We start from the raw sequence: 26,459 nt of genomic DNA, 5'->3' as shown, positions 1-26,459 counted from the left end.
CTTGGCGGGGCGTCAATCCCGTATTGTAAAAAGTGTGTAGGTGACATCCCTGACGTCTTGCAAAATCTCGGAGCCACATACCATAAATACGTGCAACAATGAAAAAGCTCCCGGATGCATCTTAAAACAGAGACTACTAACACAGTCGGTGCCACTTTTCCTACTCTCGCTTCTTTTTCCTGGACGCCAACAACATAAATAGCCGTCCAGTCCAAACGGTATCCATACGCTGTCTGACGCCGCTCATATATGCAATCCGTGATGCCACAGATTAGGTCCAATACTTACGATATCGGTTCCAACGTCGGCGTCGTCAAAAACACCACGGACGCCCAAGCCGCACAGTCTGCTTGTACAGCCTGCGATGCCAACTGCCGCCAGTGTCGCAGCTTCCCATTCGATGCTTTGGTTTGTGATAATATGCCGATTCACGGGCAGAATGAACTTCGACCCAAGCGTGCAGTCACCGCCTTTCCAGGCAAGCCGCTGTCGCTGCTCTTCACCACACCATACAGTACTCTACTCAGCGCGAGTCCCAGCGCTTGGTCAAATATTCATCATTTATGAAGTGACTGACTACCCGCGCAGCACCTTGCCGCCACCGTCCCTTCTTGCATCGCGTTCGCGCTGCCTCCGGACGAATGCCAGGATGACACTTCAGGCACGATACGGAAAATATGCTCAGTGCGCATCCTGTGTCTTCTTGACGTCTGCGTTCGCCAACCGCTTTACCAGTTCATAGTGCCAAAGGATGGTGAACAGCAGATGGTTCAAGATGTGATACGCATCGGTATCCAGCATTGACCAAAACATTCGCGACACTTTCTCGCTGCTTTTGATTCGTAATCAAGTGCGAGATTCGCTCTGTGTCGAGGGCAAAACAGCATATGCATTTAAGTGTACCGCTGCCTATCACGAAATTTGCATGGCCATCACATCATGTTTTAAGAGGGAGCAATACAGTAAGTATTCATGATTATGGTGAGGACCAGCTGCTGTAATACTTCTAATTGCTTTACTTCGAGAGGCCTCCGCTGTCGCACAATTATCATCAAGCGCTGGTTGCGCGTCAGTCGCCGCACCCCCAAGACTCGTTTACAAGGAAACGCTTTCGCGTCGTACCTTCTTTTTCTGGATAAATGCAACACGATGCGGTCCGACTGCATACGGCGAGACAACCGCTGGAAAATATTAAGCGGGGAGTACGTCTGCTGCAGCGAGCGCGACGCTGGAAGCCTGTAAAAAGATGAAACTCAACAAATGGGCAGCGTGAGCTGTCTCCTCAAACGGTCCTCGACCCACTGAACTGGTCCTTGCAGAGCTCTTTTTCTTGGTCTTCGACACATCTGCTCATTACATCACACTGTCAGCTGCATTTGACAGAACACGAACGGCAGAGCGACAGGCTACATAACTGGTAGAACCCGCGCCGTGCACACTGTGCGGCGAGTCTGTTGACAAGCTTGAGGCCTGCCTGGACTTCAGGAGGCGAACGTATCGCAAGGGGTGGTCAAGTTCACTTCATGCAACATGCACATTTCACCGCAGCCACCATACAGCGCCACGTGTCCAACAGGAGACGCACGTGCTGCTTCTTTTCTGTTTGCGCTGTTAGTCACCGCCCTTCCTTCATGGCATTGGACTTGCACGTAAACTGACCGAATTGTTCACTGGACCGATCAGCGCGAAGTATGATGGTATATGGGCTGCACGAAGTGACACTGGGTTCGCTTAGCAGCCACAAACACCTACTTGTTTCTTTCGCTGTTTGTTCGATTAGTTCGCCACCAGTCGGAATGGGAATGGTAGTGAGACTCTTGTTCCATTTAGGCGGACAGGCAACACAGGAGTTGATAAAACGCCGAATGAATTGAAAAGTGAAAAGTTGGAAAGCGGAGCAAGTACCCCGCATACGGTCGCATATACGGACTCAACGTCAAGTGAACATCAGATGCTACGTCGTCAATTTAAGAGGATGTAGCCACATGAGATCTGTGTCGAAACGTGGACATACATTGGTACCCATCTTCCTCGAAAACATGCTATGGACTTCCTGTGAAAATGTTACAGAACACGAATCACTGGTCATGTTACATGACCTGATGCTCACATAAATATGATTCTGTCGCTTGCATCAAGCGCGACCCACCTGCTCGGCTCCTCCTGTTCTAGGTGGGCAAGGTGTTATTTGCATTGGTGAATAAAACTGCCAGGCAAACTCGGGCACCATTCGCTTAACGGCTCCCATCAGATCGGAGGGTACAAGAAGATAGCTTCGCCTTTTCACTTGTTGTATTGGTGGATACTATCCGAAGAATGGCTGATGATCTGGCATCATAATCGCCTTGCCACGAGGGGGGTTGCTAACTGGGTTCCGTATTTCTCATCGGAACCAGCACCTTTTTCCATGCATTGTAACGTAGTGCTACCCATGGTATAACTACAGGACAAGCTGTGGAACAACTATGCTGTTGAAGTGAGCCACCGTAGGCCCTCAATGAACATCGAACACGGGCGTGCTTCACGAATCCAAACCACGCACTGCCATTCCTTGCCTGCACGTTTCACCTACATTCTGCCATCGCAGTTACAGTGCTTCCTCACATTCGGTTGCCCTCTTCCGACCTGGATGATTTAATCGACTCAGGATTAACGACGCGCCGCATATTAGTCTCTGGCCACGGGGGACCGTCGCCGTCTCAGGTTCCTGGTCACCGTTTCTGTAATCGTTTGAGAAAACATTGGTACCCAAGCAGCCTTACAGCACGAATTGTGTACGGTGACAAGTGCGCTGGCGACTTACTATTATTGAGGTGGCCTGTAGCATTAAATAAAGGGGGATCAAAGAGTCACGTATCAGAACGACACCACCAGTAGCTACACGACCTCAGCTGTGCCAGTACGAGGCTTTTTCAATAAGGTGAAGGCGGAAAAGATAGACGTTTGCTGCGGAAACACAAATCTCAAATCCAAGACACATCACGTCAGGACATGGCGTACAACAGTACCGTCATCCACCTCTAGCCCACCAAAACCCCGTTCAGCGTCCTACCTCAGATAAGGACATCCATGTGACAAACACTTTGGCGGTATGAATCCCGCACAGTAAGGTGAAATTTGCCGGAACACATTCTTCCTTTGGATGCACTTTGCATTCACGAACCGTGTGCGAGGGCAAGTGTCAATAAAGGTAGCGAATCACACAAACGCCTCGCCCTGGGGGAGTGTCGGCGCAGCCTATCATGATGGGAAGCGAAGCGCGCCGTGGCTCCAGAATATTATCCAGATTAGCAGAATCTTCCTCAGTTGCTAGGCGGAGCTCACCTCATGGACGGGGCCCCCTGAACCCGAGAGTAGTCAGTCATGCCAGCCAAAAATCGGTTGAGTGGCGGTCAAAACCGCTCCTCTGAAAACCTGGGGCACTGCAAGAAGTCCAACGCTGCGCAGAGTCAAAGCTAACGCTCTACTCGTGCCTCATATATCATGCGGAGGGTATCGCACGGCTGTCTAGCTGTATATAACCTTTACACGATGGGCCGAAACTGTAGGGAGGCAGTCAGACACAGCAGGCTACAGTCGTGCATCTTACCAGCGAAACTGCCTGTGAATCCGTACAGAGAATACGAGGTGAATGACGATGAATCAGGCCATGCATACAAGCGCATTTTTGAGTTGTATGTGAGCCGCGACACGAAATCCCAAACAAACCTCCTGTGCATCAATCCGGCGTGAGATCATCCTGCCGTTATTCGAAACTCTGACGGGCACGCGCTTGTTCAAGCACTCGTTTTTATCGTGTGTCACTAACAGGAACAACCCCTCACGCCTCAGCACAATCTTACTGCCATTCCCGCCTGCAATGATCAAGTCAAGGGAGCAAGTTCGATATATTGCGAGTTATCGAGGAGCTTAGTCAAGCAGTAAAGCGGTGCAGGTACTCCCCTTAGATACACAGCTTCGTTCACGACATATGTTTTCATATTGTGTTACATCCCGTCAGTAGCACGATATTGATTAGATCACTGGCTGGCGAGCTGGACTTACGACCAAGGGAGCAGAGACAACGCCCTACAGAGACGGACAACCAACAACAGAAAAACGGATTGAAAATAACATTTGTAGAAATTTTCTGCCCCGCATACACACAAACCAGAACGCCATGGAACACCGGGAAAAGTTGCGTTGTCCCTTTCAGGCAGACGGTAGGCTGAGTGGAAACACATGCGCGAGTGGAGATGCTCAGCATCGCTCTTGCTCACGAAAGGTGTCTTCACAGGAAATTCCCTACTCTATACGGCTTATTCTCGCGAATGATCAAGAAACACCCTTCTCAGATGCCTGGCGTCCGCCAACTAACATATCAGAGCGACAGTACGTTTCATCCTTCCGATAGTGTGGCTACTCCAGTACATGCAACCTCAGAATACCTGTCTTCTTCCCAGATAAGAGACAATGAGATTTGACGCATTCGCGGTAAGTCTAATCAAGAACTCTTGCCATTTGGATCCGAGTTCGTCTCGTCACTGCTTGATGACGCATGGCCACGCTGGGGGCCCAACTACTGCGGATGTGGACCAAGTCAATACCGACTGGAACGTTGCACCCCAGCTCTCCACAGCTACAAATTGTTTATCAAGGAAGGAGGCAAGCTCTACATATCTGCGCACACGGAGTCGCTCCTAGAGCCCGCAAACCAAGTTAATCTGTATCTGTAAGAAAACGCTTGTCGCTGTATCCTCACTAACATACATCCAAAAATATTTGTAAACTCACGGGCTGTGTCAATTCGCCACGGATCATCAGCGCTCGTCAAGTGAAGCTCCAAACGATCTATAGAAGCTTTCTCATTTTAACGAAACAATGGCAGCATCCCCAGTCAGCTGACGAGGCCGTCACGACAGCAGACCAGAATGCCTTACTCGACGATGCACCGATTCCGTCCGCCTCAACGGACACTTCATCCGTTCTCGTCGTCATACCATTCCATTAACTCAATCGTCGTCCTCGGAAACACAACTCACTTTTCATACAGTTCGCCCGGTACACAGTCGTCTCACAATCCATTACAAACTTCTGCCATCGGTCCCTCTGCCCCCTCGCACACCCTCTACACTTGTTCTCTCTCAGTAAAGCATAATTAACCCGCAGCCAACCATACTTTCAAGTGCCAGCCCGTCGCATGCTCCGTTCCGTGAAATGGCTTGCTTTACATACAATAGACCACCATTCGGCTCGCACGAAGTTCAGTTTGTGCACTCGCCGCCACCACGCTTAGCACAACGATGCTTTTACTTACAAGCATAGTCTGTATTTAAGCATCATACGCATGCATACGTAGCCCTGACAAAGTAATACCACCACCTCCGATTCTCTCGGTAGTCTTTTGGCGGCCCCCTCCGCATAATCTTGACCTCCAATCGCTCCTACGACACTTTCCTCACCAAGGCCGCCTTCAACTGCACAATGCTCTCCCCTCCGAAACACCACGATAAACCACGCACAACACATGCCAGCAACTCACTAAACAGATACTCTCGATGTCTCCTCTCCGAAAACATCTGCCACCAATGCCTTTCGCAGCCTATCACAGCACCAGCCAAAGCACATGATATGCTACAATCAACATGGTGAGCGCAAACCAGTCCAGCCCAGGATGTACACCCGTACATTCAGTGACCCCAACAAAGCAATTGGGCGAAACGGATCCGGCACATAAACTTTAAAATGACAGCCCGCCCCCGTTCAAGAGTCAATGCCTCCAGTTCCAAGAGTGGCGACACTAAATACCTGCAGCGCTGTCTCACTCTTAGGTGCACTTGGTGGACCAACCCTCGAGGCGGAGAACGTACGCCCGCGACAGCCCCCTCACCGCTAGAGGCCATGTTAGGTGCACCGACATAATTCTCCTCTCACGCCGACACTGCATCGATTGACCTCCTCATGATTCGCTTTTTCCCTGCAAGAACTACACACCAAGTCAGCTATATCACAGACAATCTTTACTCGAGCGCGGCGTTAGGACACTCGTGACGGATTTCGCGAGGTGACCACGTGGAATAATGTTTTGGTGCCGTTCCTTCGTGACTTCCCCTGCAACTCAACGGCCATGTGCCAACTCTACACCCAGCAAAAGTGCACAAATGAGTGCATCAGTGGTTAGCCATCGCTCGTTTCGTGGAAGGTGAAACGCTCTCATTCAACATTTTCGTCAAGCCCCTACGCTAAAACTACAAGGACACATAGAAACTGCCTTTTGTGACCCCCTGATATGCGGCATGAGGCTACGACGACGGCATTTAGCCATTAGCGTTGTGGCTGGCCAATCCACGTTACAGAAGGCTGCTGCCACTGCGAAGGCTGAAACCCCTACTGCGGCTTGCTGCATTCGAAATGCGGACATCAACAACCAAGTCTGCATTGTAAAGTGACACTCTTGTGCGATCGCCTCGCACGGAAAGGGTCAACCATACCAGTGAATGGACACATAATTGAAGATACCCAAAAGACCCGCGGGGTTGAGCACGCATCCGGACCGTCACAGACGCCCGTGTGCGGCAGTTCCTCCTGAGAGACACTGCCGCATCAGTCTCCACGAATCCCGAATTCGCCATAAGAGTGTTACATTTCCAGTTCCAACAAAGCAGTGCGTGCGTTATGGGTAATAACAGAACACCTATCTCGATAGTTACGCTCGCCGTTGCGGCATAATGCATCAGTTTAGCAATTACTGCATCGACACACGACACACACAATCTACCAAGATCCGATTACCCATCGTACAGGGAAAACGCCAAAGCCAGTGGTTTGCTTCGACAATCGTAATATATGGTCAGTGGCCTTCTCCCTCTGCCGCTTCACATCACCTCGCTCATCAACAGCAAACAACGATGACGTGCTTTTCCTGCTCATTTGAGTCCACGCAAAAGCATCCACAACACCGGCCACTATTATCCCTCATGAGACAACGGACACGAAAAAAATCCCTGTGAAGTCCACACCGTACCAGATACACAGACTCAACGCCCTCGGCGGGTATCGCGACTCGCGCCAACCAGCGGATAGCTGAGAAAGCCAAGAGACTGTTCCGCTCGACGCGGAGTTCGCGTGCACCACGGAAATAGGACTTGGCTGTGTCCGTACGGTATGGTGACAGTGCTCGCGGGATGGCGCCGTACGAAAGCGCTCTATGTGTGACGGCTGGTCGCCTCTACCAAGTCCCACCGTACCACCTTAGAGTGAAGCAGCATGCGGCAGAGGTCGCGAGAGAAAACATGGTACACGGTCCATGCAGCTGGCAACACTTGTCCTGCCATTGAAGCTGTATGCTCCTTTCTCCACACCAATGCCAGCAAGACATACTCAAGTGACCGCACAAAAGCGGTCCGTGCCTCCATCCCCCCTACGGAGACAACATCTGACACGATCGTTCCTGCATGGTGATACAGGATCCTGGGCGATACCTACGGCTGCACACCACGATGATTCTTCCCTGTTACCCTTTGGCGAAAATACAAGAGAAGCACGCGAGGCATAACAGTCGACACTACCACCATGTGTCACCGCTTATGAACACGAGACAGGATATTTCAGTACGACGCTTGTCTCCACATGGATCACGGGCCCAAAGAATTGAGGAACACGCATCATCAAGTCCTCGAAGAGAGGAAGACTCAATCGTCGTGTTACATGTCGATATTCCAGTCTCGCAGAACCAAATAAGCTACTGTTCCTGCACTGGCAACACGTCAGCCCGGCTTCACTTGAACAAAGTCTCCATTCTAGTGTCGTACCCCGGTGCTGCAGCGGTGATCAGCAGCTGCACGAAACTCGCTGCAACGTACCATCTTAAGGAACGTGAATATTCAACGCGATTCCTGAAAAGCATTCTGTGCTGCAATGTGTTGCCGACACCGACGCAACACTGCACCTATGGCTAGGCGCTTCTTTGTGCTCCACAGTCCTGCCACCACCTACAGACATAGGCCGCAAGATGGTTCGCCTTGATTCACTCATATGGTGACGAGTGGAGCAGCCGTCCCTCGATCTCAGCAACATGCTGCTTCATGACAGCGCATATCACTTGTTCAATGACAGCACGTAATTTCATTCCTACTTGCGTTTTCTGGTAACGATCCATGCCAAAAAAAGGGTCGGCGTAACAGTGTAGACCATTGCACCAGCTGCCAAGTGTTAGACCAAGGCAGATGACCCTTTTAGCAGAGGAACTCCACATGAGTGACCAGCCCCGTAAACTGAGTTACACGCGCATGCGTGTCCTTGATGTCTGAGTGCAGCATGCTGTCTTGTGGCCATTCTACAGACAATTGTACAACATCAATCCTTCACCATCCCCTGTCCCACATCACCTGGTGGGAAAAGATAAGAGGAAGCTGAAAAGCGGAAGTGGTGGTGCCATACACTCGAGATCAACAATTTTCGTCAGATAGGACCTGTTCTGCTACGACCGATGCTACGACACAGTCCCACCAACACACAACTCCACTGTCACACACGACCCCGCATCTGCTCTGCCCTCGGTGCGATTCTTCGCCTTTCGGCTGATGCAGTCATTCCCTCTCTCCCCTCGCACTTGTATTTGACATAACCATGTCCAGTCCTGCAGCGGTTTCGTACAAACTATCATCAAGCAATCAAGATTCACCATACGACGCGCTCAAAGACAACGAGGTCCGTGGCCTCCACTTTGGCATCTGCGCCGAACTGCGACCAGATTCTCTCCATGAACAGCTCGGGCCGGTGCATATTCTAGACGAGGCACACAGACACCGAATCACAACCCTGGACCATGCCGACGCGTGCACCGGCTACCCCCGCCCTCCTGTTGCGGCCTCGACAGAGAACGACGCTCCTATGACATGCCAGAAACCCGTAACAACACACAAAACAGACACAGGCGACATAGATATGACACGCAATCGGGTATCTAGAATCGAAAATGCAATTAATTGCCAGAGTCATAGATTGGCCGCTGCACACGCGGAACTGCAGAGGCACCTGGCGAACAGGGGTCCACGCGCTTCCCACTTCCCCTCTATACCCTTCACGGCGTCAGCACTCGCCCTCGCAGCGCTGATACGAAAGAGGCATGCCCAGAAGCATTAACGGACAATCACATACCCAGGCTGTCCCATGGTGCACACTCAGCTGCTGTGGTAAGCGCTCCGAACGAGTTCACATTCTATACAAAACACACACGTGGCCACGTGTGGATCTTTACTAGTTCGGTAGCGGACCTATGCGCCGTCTCCTTTCTGCTGCACGGACTACAGGCGACATAACCTCCATCAGAGGAGAATGGCTAGTTCAGCGCTGTATCATAGTGCTGCGACTACCCCGAACGAACCAACCAACATGATTTGCGCCGCCATGCAACCCGGTCACGAAAAAGTTCCATGGCACAATGTATTGCCGACGCGGACACTAATCTGCCCTGCGGGTACGCGACCCTTCGCCTGCTAGAATCCTGCCACGACCAGTATACCAGGGTCAAGGGATGGCCCTTTTGATTCACTGCTCATATGGAAACAGAGTCCCATGCAACAAGTCCTCAACGTCAGCAACCGACAGCTTCATGCCAGCATATGTCCCGCGATCTGATTCACAGCGGAACGGCGTCCTTACATCTTTCTGGAATAGACCCATGCAGGAAAGAAAGGGACAGCGTAACAGTGTAGACCATTGCACCAGCTGCCAAGCGTTAGACCAAGGCAGATGACCCTTTTAGCAGAGGAACTCCACATGAGTGACCAGCCCCGTAAACTGAGTTACACGCGCATGCGTGTCCTTGATGTCTGAGTGCAGCATGCTGTCTTGTGGCCATTCTACAGACAATTGTACAACATCAATCCTTCACCATCCCCTGTCCCACATCACCTGGTGGGAAAAGATAAGAGGAAGCTGAAAAGCGGAAGTGGTGGTGCCATACACTCGAGATCAACAATTTTCGTCAGATAGGACCTGTTCTGCTACGACCGATGCTACGACACAGACAGTCCCACCAACACACAACTCCACTGTCACACACGACCCCGCATCTGCTCTGCCCTCGGTGCGATTCTTCGCCTTTCGGCTGATGCAGTCATTCCCTCTCTCCCCTCGCACTTGTATTTGACATAACCATGTCCAGTCCTGCAGCGGTTTCGTACAAACTATCATCAAGCAATCAAGATTCACCATACGACGCGCTCAAAGACAACGAGGTCCGTGGCCTCCACTTTGGCATCTGCGCCGAACTGCGACCAGATTCTCTCCATGAACAGCTCGGGCCGGTGCATATTCTAGACGAGGCACACAGACACCGAATCACAACCCTGGACCATGCCGACGCGTGCACCGGCTACCCCCGCCCTCCTGTTGCGGCCTCGACAGAGAACGACGCTCCTATGACATGCCAGAAACCCGTAACAACACACAAAACAGACACAGGCGACATAGATATGACACGCAATCGGGTATCTAGAATCGAAAATGCAATTAATTGCCAGAGTCATAGATTGGCCGCTGCACACGCGGAACTGCAGAGGCACCTGGCGAACAGGGGTCCACGCGCTTCCCACTTCCCCTCTATACCCTTCACGGCGTCAGCACTCGCCCTCGCAGCGCTGATACGAAAGAGGCATGCCCAGAAGCATTAACGGACAATCACATACCCAGGCTGTCCCATGGTGCACACTCAGCTGCTGTGGTAAGCGCTCCGAACGAGTTCACATTCTATACAAAACACACACGTGGCCACGTGTGGATCTTTACTAGTTCGGTAGCGGACCTATGCGCCGTCTCCTTTCTGCTGCACGGACTACAGGCGACATAACCTCCATCAGAGGAGAATGGCTAGTTCAGCGCTGTATCATAGTGCTGCGGCTACCCCGAACGAACCAACCAACATGATTTGCGCCGCCATGCAACCCGGTCACGAAAAAGTTCCATGGCACAATGTATTGCCGACGCGGACACTAATCTGCCCTGCGGGTACGCGACCCTTCGCCTGCTAGAATCACATTCACAACAAGCGGCAACATTACTTGGGGTCTCCCAACTTCCCCTAGCATGGCAAACGTAAACGACATGGCCGGGATACATTTGAGCCACTGCAACGAACAAATGAACATTGTAACGCCCTGTAAGACCGACAACTTCGAGCAAGGTGTTTTGACTGTGTCGCGCAACCACAAGAGACCCTGCCAGACACAAGCTACCGACGGATAGCGGTGGCCCGTTGCATCACATGGCTCCTACCGCCTTCCAGTAAACGACAGCGCAAATCACTGTTTAACTCCGCTCTGTGACACAAACGTCTTTCCCGACCAGCAGGGATCCAATCGGGCCTCCATGCCACTAGGTCGTGTCCTTGGCTATGCGAAATGGGCCGTCCGCTGCGCCTTCACCAGGGCAACGACGAAACAACTCTCGTCCACGGAACAAATGCCAGAAAGTACGCCTCCACGGCTCCCCTGTCTCCACGAGCCCACAACAAGAACTCCTGCAACAAGTCCCCTCCGTGGGCAAACTGACAAAAACATCCTCTGACACGTATAAGTCACTACCAGGCACGCCGCTCTCGGCAGGAGACACACGAGATCGGCTGGCATGGCGACGGGCGTCATTCATTGAATCAACAGCAAAGCCAGGACTCTAGTACACTGTTCGTTGCAGTGTCGCCACGCCTCCAGCCACAGTCGATATTGGAATTAGGCCTTAACAATGGCATGCCACTCGGGGCGCCTGACACAGACTCACTTGACAGGACGTGGCCCGTACAGCGGAACGGGAACACAATCGGCTTGGTGCACGTTGATACGCCGGCTCCGCAGCAGCGAATAGTCTTCCTTTTTTGCGTCAACAACGCACCAGGTCGGCTACTTGTGCGATAGCAATCTCCAGTCACATGCCGCACCCTAGCACTGCAATAGTGGCAATCGCCTGTCAATGGATCGATGCTGGGTACCACGTCACGCAACACAGACGAACCACCGTCAGCGTGAGGCAGCTACGGATCAGGCTGCGGTCGCTCTGGCTATACTGCGCTGAGCCTCACCGCCTAAACAGACCTTCTCTCCCCTCCACTACCCACCAACATGCACAAACAAACAAAAACACACACACATCCGTGAACCACTGTGGAGCTTCGCTTCTCCGCCTCGACGCTAGGGAAACGGTCACTAATGACCTACAATGCATGCCACCAATCCAATGTAACGAACAAGCGAGACAACGCGAGCAGTTGCTTTCCACACCGCCAGTTGTCCTACTTGTTTCTTCTGGACACAAGCCGCATGGCAAGACCGTTCATCTCAGCAGTCGACACCCGGAGCTAGATACTTCTTTGGATGCAACGATCAGGGAGGCCGTTTCGGAAACTTGAGGGAGTGATCGTGGGACACGAACCCGGATCATCCACATTTGCGTGCACCCGCCGCGTCGAACACTTCGTCCAACACGGCTGCTACGTTCAAATCTAGCGGGCGATACCATCCGATCCCCCCGTTCTCCCGTTCCTCATTGGGCGGCTAAACATTAATAACGCATTCCACGAGCACGCACGAGAGAAAAACGTACTCCGCATCAACACGTCTCTGTTCTGTCAACGCCACCCGTGACACGCAAACGACATTTGCGGCATAATACGTGTGTCAAAACTGAACTTCATACCACCACACCCCCCAATACTGCTGAGACCGGCGGCCGCAGGACCCACCTCCTACCTAGCGGTCATTGACGACATACATTGCACGGCATCATTCTAGGGTGACAAACAGAGCAGCCAACGCGAGCAATCGCTCTCACCGCGCCGCAGCCTTCCTACTTTCTCCTTCTGAAAACGATCCGCAAGACAGGGCCGTTCGTCTCAACAGTCGACACCCGCAGCTAGATACGTCGGCGGATGTAAAGATAAGGCAGGCCGCTTCGGAAGCTCGAGCCCGTCGTCGTGGGACACGAACCCGGATCATCCACATTTGCGTGCGGCTGTCACGTCAAAGACTTCGTCCAACACGGATGCTGCGTTCACGTCTATCCCTCGACCCCATCATCGCCCCCTGTTCTCTCCTTCTCCACCCCATGGCGACAAGTCAAAACAATTCACGAACGGGGACGCATGAGACACCCAGTCCTCATCGACACGCCCCTGTTCCGGCATCAGCACATGGGCCAAGCATAGGACGCGTCTGCGATCAAAACGTGTCTCAGCAACTGAACCATATAGCGTCAATCACCCAATTCTGTTGCGGCCGGTTTCCTCAGTTCCTCCTCCTCCCCCTTCCCTCGTCTTTTGACGAAACCGGAGGCTACCTCTCCCCAGCCCTCCATCCATGGCTGCCACCATCTCTCCTCCAACGGCTGCCTACCTCCTTTCGACGCCACCGCAAAATCCGCAATATGTGTTTCAGTTCCTACCGTAGACTCAGGTCATGGTGGCTATCGACGGTTTGTGTCCTCCGCATCGCATGAACTCCCCACACACCACCGAACACGCCCACACGAACCTCAGCAGAAGGTCCGTTGGAGTGACTCTCCACCGCAAACACCGGAGCCTCTGCTACAACACCAATGCGCGCTGTGTGCCCGATGGCAGCGCCCCTCTCAGCAACAAGTGCTCATGGATTCGTATACTAATCACAGTCAGATACGGTACACAGCCGCATGAGAGGCAGATAGCGACGGCTCTGCGCACTTCAGTGTTCCGATTGCCTTCTGGTGACAGATCTCCATGAGCGCTCGATCTCGTGGTGGCACACACCTATCTCCGCTGAAAAACATCCACACTCTCGACCATAGCACGGACCACAACCACGTGTCCCCCCGGCAAGTGGGTTTGTAACGTCATGAAGAGCGTCATCGATCCTTGAGAGTGACCACATCCTGCGCGAAGCCAACCCACCTGCTGCCTCCCGAGCCCTAGTTGTATCCCTTTTGTCGCCTACGGCAGCCAGTCCCGATAGCGCGTCGTTCTGAACGCGAAGCTCAGTAACATATGGTGCTAACTAGGAGTGCCAGGCTACCCGTCTGCGGCGGTCTGCCCCTGCACAGCGCCGAAGGCGAAGACCAGAGAGGTACCCCTTCTACTCATGTCTCCCCCTCCACGACCCACCATATCGGCAGATGCTGGTACCATTCTGCGCTTCTCTGCTTCAACTAGTCTTCGCACCGAATAATGTAAGCCCTCATCCACCATCCGTGGCTTTTGATTTCACACCGAGGATCAGTTCGGGATGGAATCTGCAACACCGCAGGGAACATCCCGAGATCCAGTGGTGATTCAAGGCTCGAAAGCGAATTCCTGCGTCGACGAGCATGCAGTACCGGAAGCATCGAGAAAGCGCAGTCCCACTACAGAAAGGGGAGGAAATCTGGCAGCCATGTCTCACTGTGCGATTTCGGATCAGGCGTGTGGAACAATGAATGCTCTACCTGATTTGAACAGACACCACCTCACGTTATCACAATCTCGCTCAGCGCCACAACGTAGTGCCTTAGTGCTAAATGATCCACCACTAGTAATCCCGCTCTGGGTTCCTGGCCATACAACACAGGCGAACCACCGTCAGCGTGAGGCAGCTACGGAGGATGCTGCGCTCGCTACAACTAACAACCACACGACTCTGACTCTCACTGCCTAAAGCGGGCTTCCTCCCTCTCATTGCATACCAACATGCACAAACAAACAAAAGCACACACATACACATCCGTGAACTGGTCAGGAGCTTCGTGCCTACTCCCCGACGTTAGGGAAACGGTCACTAATGACCTACACTGCACGCCTCAATTCTGCTATGACGAACAGGCAGGCCAACACGAGCAGCCGCTGTAAACGCGCCACAGCCTTCCTACTTTCTCCTTCTGAACACGATCCGCAAGACAGGGCCGTTCGTCTCAACAGTCGACACCCGCAGCCAGTTACGTCGGCGGATGTAAAGATAAGGCAGGCCGCTTCGGACGCTCGAAGGCGTGATCGTGGGACACGAACCCGGATCATCCACATTTGCGTGCGGCTGTCACGTCAAAGACTTCGTCAAACACGGATGCTACATACAAATCTAGTCGTCGACCCCATCGTCGCCTCCTGTTCGCTCGTTCCCCACTACATAGCTACATGTCAAGACAATCCGTGAACGCGGATGCGTGAGACACAGTTCTCATCGACCCGCCCTTGTTCTCTCACCAACATACGTGTCAAACAGAGGACACGTCTGCGACCAAAAGCATCTATCAAAGAAAGAACCATATACCATACTTCACCGAATTCACCTGCGGCAGGCTCTCGCAGTTCCCGCCTCCCACAACGTGTCATACGACCATTAGCGGACGCAGTCATTATACGGTGACGAATAGGGAACCCAACACCGCCAGTGGCCGTCACCGCGCCACTGCCTTCCTACTTGTTCTCTCTGGTCACGAGCCGCAAGACAGGGCCGTTCGTCTCAACAGTCGACACCCGCAGCCAGTTACGTCGGCGGATGTAAAGATAAGGCAGGCCGCTTCGGAAGCTCGAGCCCGTCGTCGTGGGACACGAACCCGGATCATCCACATTTGCGTGCGGCTGTCACGTCAAAGACTTCGTCAAACGCGGATGCTACATACAAATCTAGTCGTCGACCCCATCGTCGCCTCCTGTTCGCTCGTTCCCCACTACATAGCTACATGTCAAGACAATCCGTGAACGCGGATGCGTGAGACACAGTTCTCATCGACCCGCCCTTGTTCTCTCACCAACATACGTGTCAAACAGAGGACACGTCTGCGACCAAAAGCATCTATCAAAGAAAGAACCATATACCATACTTCACCGAATTCACCTGCGGCAGGCTCTCGCAGTTCCCGCCTCCCACAACGTGTCATACGACCATTAGCGGACGCAGTCATTATACGGTGACGAATAGGGGACCCAACACCGCCAGTGGCCGTCACCGCGCCACTGCCTTCCTACTTGTTCTCTCTGGACACGAGCCGCAAGACAGGGCCGTTCGTCTCAACAGTCGACACCCGCAGCTAGATACGTCGGCGGATGTAAAGATAAGGCAGGCCGCTTCGGAAGCTCGAGCCCGTCGTCGTGGGACACGAACCCGGATCATCCACATTTGCGTGCGGCTGTCACGTCAAAGACTTCGTCCAACACGGATGCTGCGTTCACGTCTATCCCTCGACCCCATCATCGCCCCCTGTTCTCTCCTTCTCCACCCCATGGCGACAAGTCAAAACAATTCACGAACGGGGACGCATGAGACACCCAGTCCTCATCGACACGCCCCTGTTCCGGCATCAGCACATGGGCCAAGCATAGGACGCGTCTGCGATCAAAACGTGTCTCAGCAACTGAACCATATAGCGTCAATCACCCAATTCTGTTGCGGCCGGTTTCCTCAGTTCCTCCTCCTCCCCCTTCCCTCGTCTTTTGACGAAACCGGAGGCTACCTCTCCCCAGCCCTCCATCCATGGCTGCCACCATCTCTCCTCCAACGGCTGCCTACCTCCTTTCGACGCCACCGCAAAATCCGCAATATGTGTTTCAGTTCCTATCGTAGACTCAGGTCATGGTGGCTATCGACGGTTTGTGTCCTCCGCATCGCATGAACTCCCCACACACCACCGAACACGCCCACACGAACCTCAGCAGAAGGTCCGTTGGAGTGACCCTCCACCGCAAACACCGGAGCCTCTGCTACAACACCAATGCGCGCTGTGTGCCCGATGGCAGCGCCCCTCTCAGCAACAAGTGCTCATGGATTCATATGCCAATCATAGAATGCGCCCGTATTTATCCATACCGCGCGGCCCGCCGCACCCCGCAGTTCCTACAGCCTTGTGGTAATGGACAGCCAGAGCCAACAGTCGACGCCACTCTGTGACTTAAACCCAAGGGGCTGCAATCTGTCATCCACCAAAATGACTGGGCCCCCTGCTCACAAGCTCCAAGAGACCGGCAACCTCTCAAGAGCGTCACCGATCCTTGAGAGTGACCACATCCTGCGCGAAGCCAACCCACCTGCTGCCTCCCGAGCCCTAGTTGTATCCCTTTTGTCGCCTACGGCAGCCAGTCCCGATAGCGCGTCGTTCTGAACGCGAAGCTCAGTAACATATGGTGCTAACTAGGAGTGCCAGGCTACCCGTCTGCGGCGGTCTGCCCCTGCACAGCGCCGAAGGCGAAGACCAGAGAGGTATCCCTTCTACTCATGTCTCCCCCTCCACGACCCACCATATCGGCAGATGCTGGTACCATTCTGCGCTTCTCTGCTTCAACTAGTCTTCGAACCGAATAATGTAAATGCAACCGCTCCGCAACCGCCCATCACCACTCAGCCCGCCACCGTAACCGATGCTCTCCAACGATTGTCTACCACCTTTCCCCAGAAACGCAGAATACCCAACAAGTGAAGGCAAGTCACCTCACGCCAATAGGTTGAAGCAACGCTCGCAGCGGAGGGACAATCTGTTGCACCGCCAGCAGGGTAACGACATCATATAATGCTCGCCCGCTCAAAGGATGACCAACACGCGCCTTATGCTCTCCAGCCTCCGCACATGCACATCCACAACATCTGCGTCAAGTCGCCACGACAAGCACGTCAACGTGCAGAGTTCAGGCGAACGGCCACAATCCTCAACCCGTCCACAGATACAGCGCCCTCGGCGAGCAAGGCGACCGACACCGCAGTGAACGAACCACGACAAAGCCAGAACACTGGTACATTCGGTTTAGCAGCGCGGCTACGACCCCAGCTCCAGTCGACACCGGGTTATAGCCTACGCCACTACACGAAGCACCACACCAGCAGCAAAAGAAACAATCTCTTGAGTGCTGGAAAAAAACAAACCTAACACGTAACCTGCACTGATGAAGAAGTAAGACTGACACAAGGACCACAGCCCTCAATTACCATCCGTGGCTTTTGATTTCACACCGAGGATCAGTTCGGGATGGAATCTGCAACACCGCAGGGAACATCCCGAGATCCAGTGGTGATTCAAGGCTCGAAAGCGAATTCCTGCGTCGACGAGCATGCAGTACCGGAAGCATCGAGAAAGCGCAGTCCCACTACAGAAAGGGGAGGAAATCTGGCAGCCATGTCTCACTGTGCGATTTCGGATCAGGCGTGCGGAACAATGAATGCTCTACCTGATTTGAACAGACACCACCTCACGTTATCACAATCTCGCTCAGCGCCACAACGTAGTGCCTTAGTGCTAAATGATCCACCACTAGTAATCCCGCTCTGGGTTCCTGGCCATACAACACAGGCGAACCACCGTCAGCGTGAGGCAGCTACGGAGGATGCTGCGCTCGCTACAACTAACAACCACACGACTCTGACTCTCACTGCCTAAAGCGGGCTTCCTCCCTCTCATTGCATACCAACATGCACAAACAAACAAAAGCACACACATACACATCCGTGAACTGGTCAGGAGCTTCGTGCCTACTCCCCGACGTTAGGGAAACGGTCACTAATGACCTACACTGCACGCCTCAATTCTGCTATGACGAACAGGCAGGCCAACACGAGCAGCCGCTGTAAACGCGCCACAGCCTTCCTACTTTCTCCTTCTGAACACGATCCGCAAGACAGGGCCGTTCGTCTCAACAGTCGACACCCGCAGCCAGTTACGTCGGCGGATGTAAAGATAAGGCAGGCCGCTTCGGACGCTCGAAGGCGTGATCGTGGGACACGAACCCGGATCATCCACATTTGCGTGCGGCTGTCACGTCAAAGAATTCGTCCAACAAGGCTGCTGTGTTCAAAGCTATCCGGTGACACTACGCACTATTCCGTGTCTTCACCATCCTTGCGATGTGAGAACACGGTAAGACAGCATACAAGGGGAGAGAGGCGCAGTACCTGGTTTACACAGATGCGCTTCTGTCAGCAACACCCCGCTAGCTCTAGTTTTCATAGTGCGGCGAAACTACGATGCACACAAAAACGGAGCTAACACTATGTTTATTACTTCAGCTGTAGCTGTGGTACTATCGCGGATGCCCCTCACATTTACAGCCCGACAATTAGATTTCTTCAATGGTTAAGCCATCCTTCTAGTCCGCATGGTGCCGGGGTCTCAAATCGTTGCGTACCGCCTTCCCGCGACATTGCAAAATCCACAAATGTCAAAGCGCATCAAGTGTCACCGCTAGTTCCAATGATCTGATCCCTGGCCGTGATCAATTCACACCGACGCATAGCTCGTATAAACTCACAACGCCAACGATGACACTCTTCCATCCCCGCCACCCCCAATTACCCATATCTCGACTCGAACTCCCACTCACCCGCCTATGCCGTTGCCGCGTCGCCACGTCCATTTGGTGTCCTTTGTCCCCCACATCCTCCACGCGAGCACTACTGAGTACATGGACGAACCAAAGAGGAATCCTCCCGGCACCCAATACAAAATCGACAACCCGCAATTCGCACCTTTAAACGCCAAATGCGTGCAACGTCAAGGCATCAACACATGAACCAGCATAGCAAGGTACTACACTATCCCGACCGACTCCCACGAACAACCAGTCCATCGAAGCAATTAGCGGACACTGAATCAGAGCGACGTTCAACACACCCCTGGGCTTGCCGACACACCAAGACCGTCAGCGGCGCACATGGGCGACACAGCCTCGCCAAGCCACACCGCCAAACCCGGTGTGCCCTGAGCCCCAACCCGCCAGTCGTGCGTTGCTACAGTCAGCCACAACACAACAGTGAATCTGTCGGCGCATGTCACGCAACCAACTTGTCACAATGGGCAATCTTCCCATCAACCGAGGTCCGCTCCCCTTCGCCCCCCAAAGTGGCAACGCGGGGCGTCTTCGGTCTACCAAGGAACGATTACCCTCCAGCCAGCATAGCTGGTGACGCTGCAACCAGTCTGTGATTCTGCACACAGTTGTCGGAAAAAAGGCGCCACAACAACACCCCACCACCAACACTCCTCCACGACTGGTCGCTACCATGTCCCGTCTCACAACGCTTGCCTACCGCCTTTCCGTGAGATCGCGAAACCCAAGAAATATCAATGCGCATCAAGCCTCACAGCTGGACCACTACATCCCCTACCGGATCGTGATCAATCCACATCGCCCTGTGTCCTTCATTGAATTACGACTCCCGCGAATGCTCACGGCACCGCTCAGCTCATCGCCCGCTTCACCGAATTAGCCACATATCGACGCAACCTCCGAGTCCGTTATACAAGGAAAAGGGTCATGAAGATTTCGATTCCAAATGAAATCTAGAAACATGATGAGCTTCCTATGCGGCTACCCCCCTGCATCAACGACGTGTCCATCTGCACTCCACTGTCGCCCACTTCGTCTCCAACAGCCGCGACTGACTCCGTGGACGAACCCGAGTAGACGCGACTGGACACCGACAACACCAACGACAACTGACAACATGCAGCCAAAACTACCTACTGCCACATGCTACATCAAACACGAAGACATCAACAATCGAGCCTGCATTGCCTGGCACTAGTCTCTCCTGGTTGAGTCCTATGCACAACGCGTTTACTGAGACACAGAGTGGCGAATCGAAGCGACTCAAGAGATCCGTAGGGCTGGCGACACTCCAGCATCATCAGCGGCACCCCAGGCCGACACAACCTCGCCAAGCCGGACCGCCTCGCCTGCCGTTCCCCGAGACCCAGCCCGCCAGCCGTGCGGTGCTACAGTCAGCCACTACATCATAGACTCTTCACCGGCACAAGCGACACAACCCACATCTGACAGCAGGCAGCCTCCCCTTCAACCGCGGTCCGCTCCTCCCCTCCACCGCTCAACGCGGCAACACGGGACGTCCGCTGTCCAAAAAGGTTCCACTATTCCTCAGGCAGCATATCTGCTGACGCTGCAACCAGCCTGTCTTCCCTCACTCCATCGTCGCCAAACGGCGCCACACCCATACTCCTCTCCTCCCCCAAGCCTCTTCCATGACTGTGCGCTACCATGGCCACTGTTGTAATAATTGCCTCTCTGCCTTCCCGCGACATTGCAAAACCCAAGCAAGATAAACTCCTATCAAGCCTCACCGGTAGACCACTATATCCTGCCCCGGATCGTAGCCGATCCGCACCGCATTATCCCCCTTATCGACGCGAAAGCACCGACGACATTTTGCTCCTCTCCCCCCGATACCACATTCGAACCCAAGCATGTAGTTCATCATACCACGAACAGCATTATGAGGACATCGAATCACGTGTCGTTCATTCGCTAGTAACCCTCTGCAACAACGATGCAATCACTGGCAGTCGGCTGTAGCCCTCGTCGCTTCCAAGAGGCGCGACCGACTATGTGGACGAACCAAAGGAGAACTTGCTTAGCACCCACCGCAAAAACGGCTACAGAACGGTCACAGCTTAAACATCCTACTGCCTCATTTTCGAACTGAAAAATGAGCGTTCCAACACTCGAGCCCTTGATGCAAGGTACCACTCTCTCCCGGCTGCCTTTCATGGACAAAAAGCCCACCACTGCACCAATGTGGCCCATAGCTCCAGCGACCCAAGAGATGTGTGAACCTGGCGGCACATCAACGCTGTAAGCGGCGTTAGTGGGTAACACACCCTCACAAAGCCAGGCCGCCACAACAGTGTCCCCTGGGCCCCCGCGCCCGCGTCCTGCATTGATACAGTCAGTCACTACATCATAGTCTATCGATCGGCACAAGCAAGCGACACAACCCACATCTGACAGCAGGCAGCCTCCCCATCAACCGCGGTCCGCTCCTCCCCTTCACCGCTCAACGCGGCAACACGGGACATCCTCTGTCCAAAAAGGTTCCACTATTCCTCAGGCAGCATATCTGCTGACGCTGCAACCAGTCTGTCTTTCCCCCCTCCATCGTCGCCAAACGGCGCCACACCCATACTCCTCTCCTCCCCCAAGCCTCTTCCATGACTGGGCGCTACCATGGCCACTGTTGTAATAATTGCCTCTCTGCCTTCCCGCGACACTGCAAAACCCAAGCAAGATAAACTCCCATCAAGCCTCACCGGTAGACCACTATATCCTGCCCCGGATCGTAGCCGATCCGCACCGTCCTATACCTCTCATCTGCGCACGCCACCACCGGACACATCCTGCCCCCCTCGCTATAGCCACATCTGGAGGCAAGCTCCCAACTCATCATGTCGGTAACAAAGTTCCTGTTGTAATGCTATGTACAACTGGTATCCTTTGTGCTGTGATCATCCTGAACGAGCGCGACTGGCTAGTGGAGGAACACAAGTAGAACCTGTTTCAGTCCGACAACTCAAACGGCTACTGAACATTCGCAACCTAAGCCCCCTACTGCCGCTAGCTGAAGGCGCCAACAATCGAATCCAAGTTGACAGATACCCCTCTCGGCGGTCGGGTGTGCATGACGGCTCCACCACGGCATCAAGTGGACCCATCATTCAAGAGACTCATGAGATATGCGTGCCTGGCTACACGTCGATACTGTCCCCGAGGACCGTATGTGAAGTAGTCTCACCCCGAGTCCCAGCCCGCTAGTCGTACGTTCCTAAAATCACCTACTACACCAGAGGGTATCCATCGGCGCAAGTGACCATCCACTAATCACAACGGGCAGCCTCCCCATTAAAGACGGCCCGCTCCTCTCAGCGCCCGACGCGGCGCGCGTGACATTGGTCTAAAAAGGCTCCACTAAGTCCCAGGCACTATATCTGCTGACGCTGCAACCAGTCTACGATTCTGCGCATCATCGTCGGCAAAACGAACCAAGCCAACACTTCTCCCCCAACCCTCTTCCACGAGTGGTCGGTAACATGGCCGATCTCGCAAAATTTGCCTCTTCGCCTTCCCTCGACATCACAAAACCCCAGCAAAATGAAAGCTCATCAAGCCTCACCGGTAGATCACTACATCCGCTCTCGGATCGTAGTCGATGCGAACCGTCCCATCCCTATCATCGAAGGGACACCACCGAACAAATCCTCCTCCCCCCCAAAATAGCCACATTTGAACCCAAGCATGTAGTTCATCATATCACGAACAGCATTATGGGGACTTCGATTTTAAATAAAATCTGTTGAACACAGTGACCATCATAAGCTGGATGCGATCGTTTCGACGAGCCGCGGCTGACAAGGTGAACTAACCTAAGCAGAATCGTGTGGACACCCATAGCACGAACGATGAATGGCAATTCAGTCACAAAATCTTACTGCTGCTGCCTGCACGCAAAAATGAAGACATCAACAATCAACTTCGCACTGTAAGGCACCATTCTCTTCTGCCGACCTCCTGAGCATAAACACTCCACCGCTGCACCCAGGGGACACAATGTTCAATCGACCGAAGCGATGAGGGTTTGGCAGCACATCAACGCCGTCAGTGGGTGATACGGCGTCACCGAGCCAGGCCTTCACTCCAGAGTCCTCAAAGCCCCAACCCGCCAGTCGTGCGTTGCCACAATCATCCGCTTCATCATAGTTTATTCATCGGCATAAGCGGCAAAACCCACTCATCACAACAGGCACCCTCCCCTTCGACCGGGATCCGCTCCACTTCACCCCCCAAACAGACAACGCGGGCAGTCCTTGACCTGCTAAGATTCGAATAAAACCCAGCCAGCAGATGTGCTGACACTGCAACCAGTGTGTTCCTGCAAACCATCGTCCGCAAAAGGTGCAGCACCAACACTCCTCCCCCAGCCCTCCTCCACGACTGGTCGCTACCATGTCCGCTCTTGTACCAATTGCCTCCTTGATTTTCCGCAACATCGCACAACCCAAGCAATATCAACACCAAGCCTCACCGGTAGACCACTACATCCTGCCCCGGATCGTGGCCGATTCGCACCACCCTCAGCCCAATCCCTCTCACCTGCGGACGCCACCACCGGACACACCCCCCACCTCGCTACAGCCACATCTGGAGGCGAGCTCCCAGCTCATTATGCCATGAACGAAGTCACTGTGGCAATGATATACACCTGGTGTCCTTAGTCTTGCAAGCAATCCCCAATGAACGCGATTGGCTACGTGGATGAACCATAATAGAACCTGCTCCAGAAACACGACAGAAACGCCTACCTGCAGCTCGTAGCCTTAACCGCCTACTGCCTGTTTCTTGATCTGTGTTCATAGCATGAACATCGGCAGAAGCAATACAGGGCATCTATCTCCTCCAGCCGCCTCGGCGAAACACATGTTCCACCGCGGCACCCAGTGGACCCAGAAGTGAAGTCGTTCAACACACCCCTGGGCTTGCCGACACACCAAGACCGTCAGCGGCGCACATGGGCGACACAGCCTCGCCAAGCCACACCGCCAAACCCGGTGTGCCCTGAGCCCCAACCCGCCAGTCGTGCGTTGCTACAGTCAGCCACAACACAACAGTGAATCTGTCGGCGCATGTCACGCAACCAACTTGTCACAATGGGCAATCTTCCCATCAACCGAGGTCCGCTCCCCTTCGCCCCCCAAAGTGGCAACGCGGGGCGTCTTCGGTCTACCAAGGAACGATTACCCTCCAGCCAGCATAGCTGGTGACGCTGCAACCAGTCTGTGATTCTGCACACAGTTGTCGGAAAAAAGGCGCCACAACAACACCCCACCACCAACACTCCTCCACGACTGGTCGCTACCATGTCCCGTCTCACAACGCTTGCCTACCGCCTTTCCGTGAGATCGCGAAACCCAAGAAATATCAATGCGCATCAAGCCTCACAGCTGGACCACTACATCCCCTACCGGATCGTGATCAATCCACATCGCCCTGTGTCCTTCATTGAATTACGACTCCCGCGAATGCTCACGACACCGCTCAGCGCATCGCCCGCTTCACCGAATTAGCCACATCTCGACGCAACCTCCGAGTCCGTTATACAAGGAAAAGGGTCATGAAGATTTCGATTCCAAATGAAATCTAGAAACATGATGAGCTTCCTATGCGGCTACCCCCCTGCATCAACGACGTGTCCATCTGCACTCCACTGTCGCCCACTTCGTCTCCAACAGCCGCGACTGACTCCGTGGACGAACCCGAGTAGACGCGACTGGACACCGACAACACCAACGACAACTGACAACATGCAGCCAAAACTACCTACTGCCACATGCTACATCAAACACGAAGACATCAACAATCGAGCCTGCATTGCCTGGCACTAGTCTCTCCTGGTTGAGTCCTATGCACAACGCGTTTACTGAGACACAGAGTGGCGAATCGAAGCGACTCAAGAGATCCGTAGGGCTGGCGACACTCCAGCATCATCAGCGGCACCCCAGGCCGACACAACCTCGCCAAGCCGGACCGCCTCGCCTGCCGTTCCCCGAGACCCAGCCCGCCAGCCGTGCGGTGCTACAGTCAGCCACTACATCATAGACTCTTCACCGGCACAAGCGACACAACCCACATCTGACAGCAGGCAGCCTCCCCTTCAACCGCGGTCCGCTCCTCCCCTTCACCGCTCAACGCGGCAACACGGGACGTCCGCTGTCCAAAAAGGTTCCACTATTCCTCAGGCAGCATATCTGCTGACGCTGCAACCAGTCTGTCTTTCCCCCCTCCATCGTCGCCAAACGGCGCCACCTCCATATTCCTCGCCTCCCCCGACCCTCTTCCACGACTAATCTGTAGCATGTCCCGGATGATAGCGCCTGCCTACCACCTTTACGCGACATCGCAGGTTGCCGGAAGCATTAAAGCGCATCAAGCCTCACCCCTCCATCACTACATCCTGTCCCGGATCACGACCTACTCACACTGCGTCATGCCTCTTATCGACGCGCCACACCATTGAACACATTCAGTCCCTCTTCAAATTGCCACTTCTGGAGGCAAAGCCCCCGCTCACTATAACAGAAATAGATCTATGGGAATCGAAAGCTCAGAGGAAAACCAAATTGCCGCATGCCTTCCCACGCTAACAAACATGTTGCAACTGTATGTACTTCTGGTTCCTTTGTCCCGCATATCATTTCCCACAACAGCGACTGAGTACGTGAACGAAACGCAAGCGAACCCACCTGACACCGAACCAACGGCTGCTGACAACTCGCATCCAGAACGACCTACCGCCGCTGCCTGCATGGAAAGTGAAGCCATCAGTGATCGCGTCCGCACTCTATGGCATTACTTTCTTCCGGCCACCGCCCCCGCACAAACGGTCCACCGAAGCAATCAGTGGACCTAGCATTCAAGGGACCCAAGGAATGTGTAGGGTTTCCAGCACATCAAGGCCGTCAGCCGCGTCAGTGGGTAACACACCCTCACTAAACTAGACCATCACCCCAGCGTCCCCTGAGCCCCAACCCGCCAGTCGTGCGTCGCTACAGTCAGCCACTACACAACAGAGAATCTGTCAGCGCATGTCACACAATCCACCTATCACAATGGGCGGTCTTCCCGTTAACCGTGGTCAGCTTCCCTTCACCGCAAACGCGGGACATCCCCGGGCGGCAAAAGCTCGATTACCACCCAACGAGCATATCCGCTGACG

This window comes from Toxoplasma gondii, chromosome VIIa, assembly GCF_000006565.2.
Source record: "Toxoplasma gondii ME49 chromosome VIIa, whole genome shotgun sequence".
Classification (NCBI taxonomy): domain Eukaryota; phylum Apicomplexa; class Conoidasida; order Eucoccidiorida; family Sarcocystidae; genus Toxoplasma; species Toxoplasma gondii.
Note: the sequence above shows the minus strand (reverse complement) of the source record.